The following is a 10,508-nucleotide window of genomic DNA, read 5'->3' as shown; positions in this document are numbered from 1 at the left end:
TTAGGTTAGGTTTAAAAAAATTTTTTCATCGTTTCTAGTGACTTTATATCACTTTTTAAATGTGTGTTGAATTGTCACCTTGTTGAGTTATCATGGAACCGTTTTTACAATAATTATAAATACCAGGCAAGGTTATTTACTACGAATGGTCCTGCCACTGAAAGTTTCAATAATAAATAAATATTGTAGCCTCCTTTTCTGGTTAAATGTTAATGCGTCATTGTAAGAAAGAGGTAGAACTTACAACGGAGCTATCACCAATGGGGCCTACTTCGCAGAGCATACATTTATACATGTAGGCATAAGTGAGCTAAGCAGCTAGGTAGGCAGGTACCTATCACCAGGTAGGCGATATATTGTATTTCCTAAGAAGTGAGAAGCAACGGTACACGGTGCCCAGTGAGCCGAGCTTAGTAGAGTGCAGTACGCGAAAGCCATCTGAACCGCCTATCGCCTATCGCTATCCTATCGCCTTATGCCAAAACAACTGTGACTCCGATACAAGAAACTTTCGTTTGTGACTGCCTATGTTCTACCTAGGTACCGGGTACCACAAGAAAATTAACATTTTTTTAAATATAATAAATAATTACAAATTACAGATTACTATAGAAACATTGTAAGTTTTCTATCCCCATGAATTATAACTATTATTATTTTGCACTACTATTTATTTTTATTTTTGGAATAACTTAAATTGTAATATTTAATCTTTAAGACAATATTAGTCATTTTCAAACGAAAATTTGAAACAGGAAAATCATAAAAAGATTGAACCCAGGAACTTAGCCTTTGGCAGATGCTGCTCTACCACTGAGCTAATCCGACCATATTTCCTTCGGTCATATTTAACTGTATCATACTTAGAACTACCAAAATTATCTCCATTTTTTAACACATATTTTTATTGGCTGCTATCTTTATAAAAGAAGATTAATAAAAACTTCAAATGTGGACTCTCATAGTTTTTTAAGGTAAATTTTCAATGGATGCTTAAATTCATGAAGATTTTCGATTAAAATCTAAATCAATGTTTCTCTGCTGGATTAGTAATTCAAATGCCAGACAATAAAGTGTATTACTTACCAAGAAATTAATATAAAGTGTATTACTTACCAAGAAATTAATATAAAGTGTTTTAACTACCGAGAAATTAATATAAAATGTGTGTTATGTGTGTTGGTACGTAAACGGAGAGTTGATAACATTTCTCGTGTGATCTTCAACGTAAAATTTGAAAAAAAATAAAGTTAGCGATTAAAAGTATGAAAAATTACAATTTTATAAGATTTTTTAAATATTTAAATTATCGTTGAAAAAAATGGTTAGTAATAAATAAATATTTAAAAAAAATACATCTGCTATTACGATGCACTAACAAAATATATATAGAAATTTTTTGTAAATGCCGCACAAGGGTCCCAACTGCCTGGACAGTGAGACTATGAATGTTGTGAGGCTTGTAATGCTTAGGGGAAGGAGATGGTGAAGAAAAAGGTGGGGAAATACCCGGTTATTCAGATCTGGTCACCAAACACGGCTAAAGCCATTTCAAACAACGTTTAAATTCTGAATTGTGGTCTTGCACCAGGGCGAAACTGAAAAAATATTTCATTCTCAAACGTGCCATAAATATATCTTATATTATTTTTAATGATTAAATTGTGAAAAAACACAATTCAATCAAATAAATTTTACCTGTGCACGCCGGGATTTGAACTTGGGACCTTTGGATTGCTAGCCGAAAGCCTTACTCCTCAACCACGGAGGTCATTTAGTAAAGAAATATGGTATTACATTTATATCGACAAATAAAAATTTTCAAATGGACTTGATTTTCATAATTTTTTTTTATGTTTTTCGTTAATATAGGGTGTTTTTTACAGATTTTTTTATGTAATTCATAGAAAAGCCGCATAGATTAAAAAAAAAATAACCATATTGTTGTGCCTAAATTAAATAAGTTTTTATTACGTATGGGCTCTAAATGACTTTATAGCTGAATGCATAATTATATCTAAAAGATCTCTATCGTATATGCACAAAACTACCGTAAAATGTACATAAAGAAATTTAAAGACACATATTTAAATGTTTAATACAACATGGAAATATAAAGGCCTGCCGCTGAGAGACCCGTTTTACCATTCAATTTAACACTTGACTATTTGATACCTGTGATTTATAACAAATTTAACGAAAACTTTAACTTGAAAAATAATGAGGAACCCTGCCCTAAACTGACAAAAAAGTGGTTAATAAATGAACAAAACGTTTATCTATCCTAAACATTATATTTGGTATTAATATTTAAACTTTTAAGCTAATGTGTATTATGTTATAACATTAAATGGTAGAACCTACAGACAAGCTGATTGTCACAGCTTTGTGGGACTACCCATATCTTATATTGTACTAAATGTAATTATATTAAATTTAATAAAAAAAAAAAAAAAAATAAAAAAAATAAAAAAAATAAAAAAAATAAAAAATAAAAACAAACAACGCATGTGTCAGAAAGAGGAAGTGCAATATCAATTTTTTTATTTTTAAATTTAATACAAATTTTAGGACAAGTTTAGAGAGCTTGGCACACCCAGTGCACGCGCGACAACAACAGCAAAGTTGCTATTCATCCGCGCGCTCGTGCCGGTAACCTAGTCACTTCAGTTTTCAGTTTGCTTGCGACTTCCGAGCGAGTGCCCGTCGTGTGCCCCACCCATAATATTCACCAACCAGTACCTAACTAGGAACACCTCGTATTGTGCAACTACGTCTGTTTTCCATTGAAAATATACCACGAGTTATTGTATTTTTGTGTCGACGAAATGTAAAGTTCAGTTCTTTGTCTAAAGTTTGATAGAACTTTCTGTTTCGTCAGAAGACAGTGCTTTTTGAAAGTTCCGTGAAGTTAAACATTTGTCTAAGGTTGTTATAAATTTCAATATTGTTATTTGATTATGCTTCTACATTCTAAATTTGAATTATTGTTTTGCGCAAATAATTGATTACAGGAAACTTAAAAGGTTCTAAGTTTACGGTATTCATCAATTTAAGACTATAATCCATTTATTTGTATTTAAAAGGTTAATGTGGTATAATTATTATTTCTGATTATGATTGCTTAGTTATAAGTACCCATTTATTATTATGTTACATTATAGTTTCATGTTTATATTATGAAAGTCGTGAATCACCGATTTAGTGATGCAACCAAAATAATAATATATCGTTACCTCATTCGACACACGAAATTACAATGTAGAAAGTGCAATAACAAATGATGTAGATACTTTATTTATGTGTTGAGGCTCACATAATATCATATGTTGCCATTTTATTATCTGAGATGTTGCAATAGGTCAGAAATACAATTTAGTTTCAAATATTTTCTAATCTAAACGTTTTATATTTTTCTAAAGATTTAGACTTTTAATTTTTGAATTTTTATTGGTATTTTATTGTAATTTTGTCATGAATGAATACTGCAGGTTGTTGTCGTTCATATTATTTCGGTAAAGTACTTTGTTAAAGTTCAACATCTTTTGATGCATATAAACAGGAGAGAATTTCCTGCCGAAGTAAGAATTATGGAAAAGGAACGAAGCAGCCGCAAGCTGCGTTTCTTTTGCGGTTGCTGGGCTCGCGAACATTTTTCCATGTTTATACGCACCATTAGATTTCTACACAAAGGAGCATCAGTTATACTTGATAAAAATAATTATTTTAAATGATTTATGGCTCTTTCGCGACTTAATTATTGACTAAATACCGTTATTTTTTATTATTGTTTTTATTCACCTACCTACGTCATCTTGTACAAAGACTTGTTCTTTATAATTATTATTGTTTTGGTAAACTAATATTTAAGACAAGATTTTTTATGCATAGCACAAAGGGTAAAAATTATTTTATAAGCTAATTTACTATTTTACAACTATTTTAAAATAAAGTTGGTTGTTTTCAGGTGAAAAAATCTAACAAGCAGTAATTGTTGAATGAAACACTAGTATATATTGAATTATTTCGCGTATAAGAGATAAGCCGCCATAGCTCAGTGGTGAGAGCTGTCGACTGGAAATCGAAGGGACACGGGTTCGAGTCCCGTTGGCGTCATGTATCTTTTATCAGGAGATTTTTCAATGTGGATGAGTGTTTCAGGCGAATAATTATTGCTTGTAAAATAATTGTTGTTCTTTATAGGTACGAACTATACTTTCCCTTTAATAGGTATTTGCTCATATTATTATAACCGTACCTGCTGTTTATAAGAGACTAACAAAGTGTTTAAGATTGCACAAAGTTTATTTATATTGGACTACGTTATTAAAAGATCAAAAGCCAAGATACGCCTCTGCGTTTCTGACACAAAACTTTCGCTTCATTCAAATGCATATATCTCTGAATACCATCTCGATTTAGTCGGCTTACTTTGTCACTTTGTATAACAACAGTACCTAACCAAACCCAACTAAAGTAACACTCACATGCTTACAAGAGACTTCAAAGAATTTCTCAGAGAAATAAGTACAATACTGGTGTATGGCCGGCCCTTCGGTGAATTTATATATATTTGTGAACGTTTAAATTCCCGTTTGACGGAATGCCGATAGCTCGTATGGCGTATATCATAATAGCCCTTGTAGCACGCACTTAGTACAATGCCCGCATCTTGCGTAAACTGACTAATTTGTTTTTAATGGTACTTAAACCCAGTGAGGAAACTCTGGAAGTCGAGGAATGTCGGTAGATAGGTACTTCTTACTTCTCGGATTGTGAATCATCGTTTTGAGTAACTTGCATACTTTTATACAGGATGTTTCTTTCCTTTTACCTTTCCAATATATTGTATATAAGGGGGGGGTTCTATGATAACTCAACACAGTGACAATTCAACACACTTTTAAAAAGTGATATAAAGTCATTAGAAACGATGAAATTTTTTTTTTGTTTAACCTAACCTAACCTACACAACCCAGTTAATAAAGTTTTTGTTTCATCACTTTCCATGACTTTATATAACTTTTTAAAGATGTGATGAATTATCATTGTGATGATTTATCCGGTTACCAAGGGGGGGTTAGGGGTTTAACCCCGCCCCCCATCGGCTTCAGTACTGCGTAGGAAAAAAATAGAATACTAAACTTACATTATAACATATTTAAAGATGTACAAGTCCTACTTTTTGCAGATGATCTAAAATTGTTTAAAAGAATACGAAATATATATGATTGCCTAATTTTACAAGCTAATTTAGATAAATTTTTTAAATGGTGCGAACAAAATATGTTATTTTTGAACATTGAGAAATGTCAAGTAATACGATTTTCCAGAACTCATTCTCATATCTTACATGAATATAATTTAAATAATGTTAAATTAACACCAGTATCACAAATTCGTGACTTGGGAGTTATATTCGAATCAAACTTAACATTCACAGCGCATATAGATGATATAACTAATAAGGCTTTAAAGATTCTTGGCTTCCTTTGTAGAACCCTAACTGATTTTAAGTCATTGGATTGCATGAAAACACTCTACATTTCACTAGTTAGAAGCCAAGTGGAATATAATTCACCTATTTGGTCTCCTTTCTATAAAGTACACTCTAACAAATTAGAACGGGTTCAACACAAATTTCTTAGGTACTTAAATTTCAAGCTTAAAATTCCAATAGAAAACATTAATTATGTAAATTTGATGAATGGACTTAATTTAATTACGCTGTCTGACAGAAGAACCATTTCAGACCTAATTTTATTATACAGAGTCATGAACAACCTTATTGACAGCCCTGCCATCGTTGCTGCTATTAAACTCTATGTACCGACAAGAAATACTAGACAAAATACAACATTCTTTTGCGACACATATAAAACCAACTATCAGTCAAACTCACTTACCAATAGGATGCATGATTTGGGCAACAAGTTTGGTGGTATTATAGATATATTCCATGATTCCCTTTATAATCTTAAATTCAAATTAAACCAACACTTTGTGGAATCATACAAATTATTGTAATAGATTTAACGATTAGATATGTTATTGTAATGTTTTATATTATATTTTGTTCTTTGTTATTGTTAAATATTATGTTGTTTAAAATGTTTCTTTACGCCATATTCTTCAAAAACTACTTGTATATTTTTTTAAAATTCTTCACTTTTATAACTCTTAGTATAAATTCTAACTCGATAACTTATGTAAAACTTATTTATAATCTATGTAAAAGCCCCTATGGGCGTATAACAACAACAATAAACAATTATTAACTTAAATTAAGTATATGATGTGCGCCATCTCTTTTATCAGTGTGATGGTAAGTAGAGGTAAAAAAAAAACAGTTTTACAACCCCCCCCCCTTCTCTCCTTTCCTTTGCCTCCCCCCACACACCCTCCATAGAATTGAACCAACCTCCCGTATGAATACTATCGTGGATCCTTCTACTTAATTTATATTTATGGTTTCTTTTTGTGACACCTCCAGTAACCTCAATTAACCATTGTGCATTGGTTCGATTGAACCCTGGAATTGTTGGACACACTTCATCGATCACCAGCCAAAAGGAATTTCCACTGCTTTGGGCTGTCGAACGAGGTATGAGACTTCTTGATTATGAACTCCTCAGGTTTTGTCAACCGAAGTGCGTCGAAAAATTACAGGGTTGGCAATCTGACCAATGGTCAATGTTGATAAGTAAATACTGGAGGTCCCACTCACCGAAACCATAAATATAAATTAAGTATAAAAATCCACACACCTTGTTACAAATTCTTTATGTACCTAACACTATAGCTACGCCCTTTTATACATACATGTATATAATCATACGTATGTCTCAATACGTTATCATACGTTGTATTGATGTAGGTATGTGTATGAAAGCCAGGAAATGTATACAGGGTATTCGGGGGGTGATGATTCTACGTGATTTTAGAATTAAAAAATATAAATTACTTTTTCGAATTTCTATTGTTTTACGGTAGTTTTTAGGTTAAAAAAAGTTGACGTGTTTTCAACGGAAAATAAATATTCTTCTACAGAAAAAAATTATATCGAAAAATAAACGTTTGAATATCATAAAAAGTTATTTATCTTTTTTACTTCTACCATAATGTAGAATCACCTTCCGAAGTTAGCGCACTTTATCCCAGGACACCTGTAATCTCAAAACAATTTTGTAATACAATTAGCTTCTTCTGTACGTGTCAAAAGATACATTTTGTTCGAGTTTTAACATGGGGAATTTTATGTTATACATAAAGAAAAAAATGTTGAACAATTGTAAATCTATAGTACATAAATAATGGAGTATAATTTTTAACGTGATTTCTCTTCTAACTGCGCTATTATAATGAACTTATAATGTTTACAGTGCACCAACATATCGAACAAGTTTTTCCCTATAATTATTTTGTTGAAATGAACTGCGGTTGCAAACATAAACATAAATTTATCAGGCGACATTCTTTCGAAAAATAATATTACGTAATTTTCACGTGATTTTTGCATAATATCATGAATTGGGTAAAAGGGGCAGCCCCTCTTCGAGACCCACGCCCTTCGCTTGTTCAACCGTTTTCTACGCCACTGATAAAAATAATGCATTTAGCAGTAAAGTAGTTCTACAACTATGAGCTTGTCTTTAACATCCTAAAAACCTAGATGTCGTAAATAATATTTTTCGTAATTGCGCGGAATACCGGTTACCGTTGTATTGATTGTCAACTGGACATTGGACAAACAACACTTTGGCGTGTTTCAGGTATGACATTATTAGTAATATGCAAAACCTTACGTCCGTTATTCGAACCTCCGTCAAATTTTTAAATCGTCATAAATGGACGTTCAGTGCCATTTATAGTTTTTTTCACATTTTTTTCATTACGGAAATCATTTTATTGGAATCATTTGCTGCCCGGTTATAATAAACGTTGATAAATACAAATTACTTTAAAAACAATTCTATGAGTTTAATGACAATCACGACATGAAGAGCATCTACTTTAGTCACCGCAGAAGCAAAAGAATGCATGTTTTGCGTTCGGGTAAAAAAAAAAAAAAAAAAAAAAAATCTAACCTAAAAACCAATTTTCGTTTCATGTAACATCAATAAATAGTAATGAACACAAGATGGCCGCCAAATATATACGAACAATTGTCAATTTTTATTTTAACGAGATATGTAGCTATTAAAATGCATTGTTTTGCATCTCTGGCGACTGAAATAGATGCTCCTCGTTATTATTAAACTAAACCCGTCGTAAGTAATCGACACAAACCAAATGCTGTAAGACTCTGTGCAGAAAAATTCGTGTGACTGTGGACCTTTTAGACCATAGATATATTACTCACGTAGACTGGTTGTGACATCAGAATCGGCTGAAACAGCCATACGAACAAAATGATGTGTTGATCGTGAGTTTAATGGTGTTTTTTTAGTTTTAAAATTCTGCGCATAATATAATATATACATTAAAAAAAACTTACATATTCAAAATAAGCGTTTTTTTATCAATAGATATATGTCCAATTTTAAGCCATAATATTTTAATGGAGCTCCTTATTTTCGAAGGTCAAAAGTATATATAGAGTCAAAATATTTGTTGTCCTGAAAACAAAATATTATGTGTCAAACGTTACCTGTCATGAAGTAGATTTGCCTATGTTTCGATGTTTACCGATAATACTGAACATTTTTTATCGCATTACAATAATTAACCACCTGTAGCATTACAACTCTCATTGTTCACATTTTTTATTGACTGCCGGATTTCACGAATAAATAAGTAGATATTAGACTATGCACAAGAATACAACACTTATTTCGTTTGTTTCAACACAATGGGTAGCGATTTACAATTGTTACATGATTTGATTTGCATGGGAAAATTTGTGTATACCCAGAATTATGAACACCTGATTATCTGGCAGGTAATACAGAATATATACCTACACATAATTATGTTACACACCTTTCTAAAATGGTGATTTTAATTATTTATATCAACGTGCATAGATATTAATCTCTCGGCTCGATTTTTTTTTTAAGTTTGAACGAAATTGTTTAAAACAATGAATAAATTGTTGTGTTGCAAATCAAACAGGACACATGGTTTTTTAATACATTAGCATACCCACCCAGTTTCACCCGAAATAATCAATCATTGCAGCAAAGGTGATTGGTTGCTGATTTAACATTTTTTCAGATTCACGGCCCAAATTTAAAAATAAAATCATGTCAATAATATTATAAATTTTTCAATTCGCATACATATACACTTACACACACCCTCACACACACACACACACACCCTCCCTCTCACACACACACACACACACACACGCGCGCGCGCGCCTTTCACTACACACGTCACCCGGTTATTACTGTATATACATACCTCATATGAGACATTACAAAGAAACATATCTTGGGGACACACCTTGAAATATTTATAGTAAAATTGTTTCATTGCTGTTTGTTTCAATAATATAAAATAAATAACGACACACTTTCATTGACATATTTTGTATATTAAGGCGCCTCGTCTTTGTTTTGTTCATATACTTCTATTAATTGGGCTGAAAGTGCTGTGTAGTAAGCAGAATAAACAAGTAGAAAATGTTTCTGTTACATTAAAAAACAAAAATTCGACCCATTATTTTGTTTTATTTACGGTGTTGAGCTGTATTACAGTCACCTTTAGTGTTTCGGACAGCCTTGCATTGTTCAATATCAGGGAAGATGAAGTAACTACATGAAAGACATTACAAGGTTCTTCGTATCATTACTTCAATTAGGAGGTGGAAGAATTATTTCTCTTATATTTATATCTAAATAGTATAAAATGATGTCCCTATCCATTTCTGTCTGTTTGTGCGCTTAGTTCTTCTGACCTACGCAACAGATTTTGATAGGGTGTTCACTATCATTTAAAAAAATTCTTCTGGTAGGTTTATATATATATATATAATACATGCATATTATATTTTTATAGAAAGTAGAGAAAATTCGATGTTTATATTAGAATTCACAACCTCGAAACTTTACTCCAAATTATTCACAACGCGGGATACACTTCGGCTAGGACTAGGCTAGGGCTTGTATATATATACTTTTGACCACAAATCAACGATTCATTAAAACAGTTTCTCAAATATTATATTAAGGCGATGCCATACGTAGTAATGAAAAATCATCGGTTTTTGGTTTGAAAATTTGGTCGCCTAGAAATGTTTCAGATGCTTTAATTAAATATTGCGAGTAGATTACATCTTGAACTTTGAAATGATCGAGTATTTTTATATGAGTCTTTTTATAAGCCCAGAAAAAAATAGTGTATATGCCTATGAAAACTGCTTTAAAGTTCAAAATCTCCAACTTACGAACCCATTTTCGGTTATGGTTTTATTGTATAAAGTGGCAAATTAAGTTATTTATAAAATGATTTTTTTTAATATTGCCTGAACATCCACAAAATAAAATAAAAGGCACTTTTTG

At 31.6% G+C, this 10,508-nt stretch overlaps 1 protein-coding gene and 1 non-coding gene across 6 annotated transcripts in view; both read left to right on the top strand.

Moving 5' to 3' along the window:
* Positions 1-2,689: 2,689 nt before the first annotated feature.
* T48 (FU domain-containing protein T48) overlaps positions 2,690-10,508 on the top strand; it is a 62,381-nt gene continuing 54,562 nt past the window's right edge. For 2 of the 5 annotated variants that reach the window (XM_089637723.1, XM_089637728.1), the window contains exon 1: positions 2,690-2,928. The gene's annotated coding sequence lies outside the window, so the exon portion shown is untranslated. The other 3 variants (XM_089637724.1, XM_089637726.1, XM_089637725.1) reach the window with 3 other exon arrangements.
* TRNAS-GGA (transfer RNA serine (anticodon GGA)) lies at positions 4,044-4,116 on the top strand. The gene has a single exon. It is a non-coding gene; the product is annotated as a tRNA-Ser (tRNA).

Source organism: Hesperophylax consimilis, chromosome 12, assembly GCF_061612785.1.
Source record: "Hesperophylax consimilis isolate HC1 chromosome 12, BYU_Hcon_1.0, whole genome shotgun sequence".
Lineage (NCBI taxonomy): Eukaryota > Metazoa > Arthropoda > Insecta > Trichoptera > Limnephilidae > Hesperophylax > Hesperophylax consimilis.
Note: the sequence above shows the minus strand (reverse complement) of the source record. Positions and strands in the feature narration are given on the sequence as shown.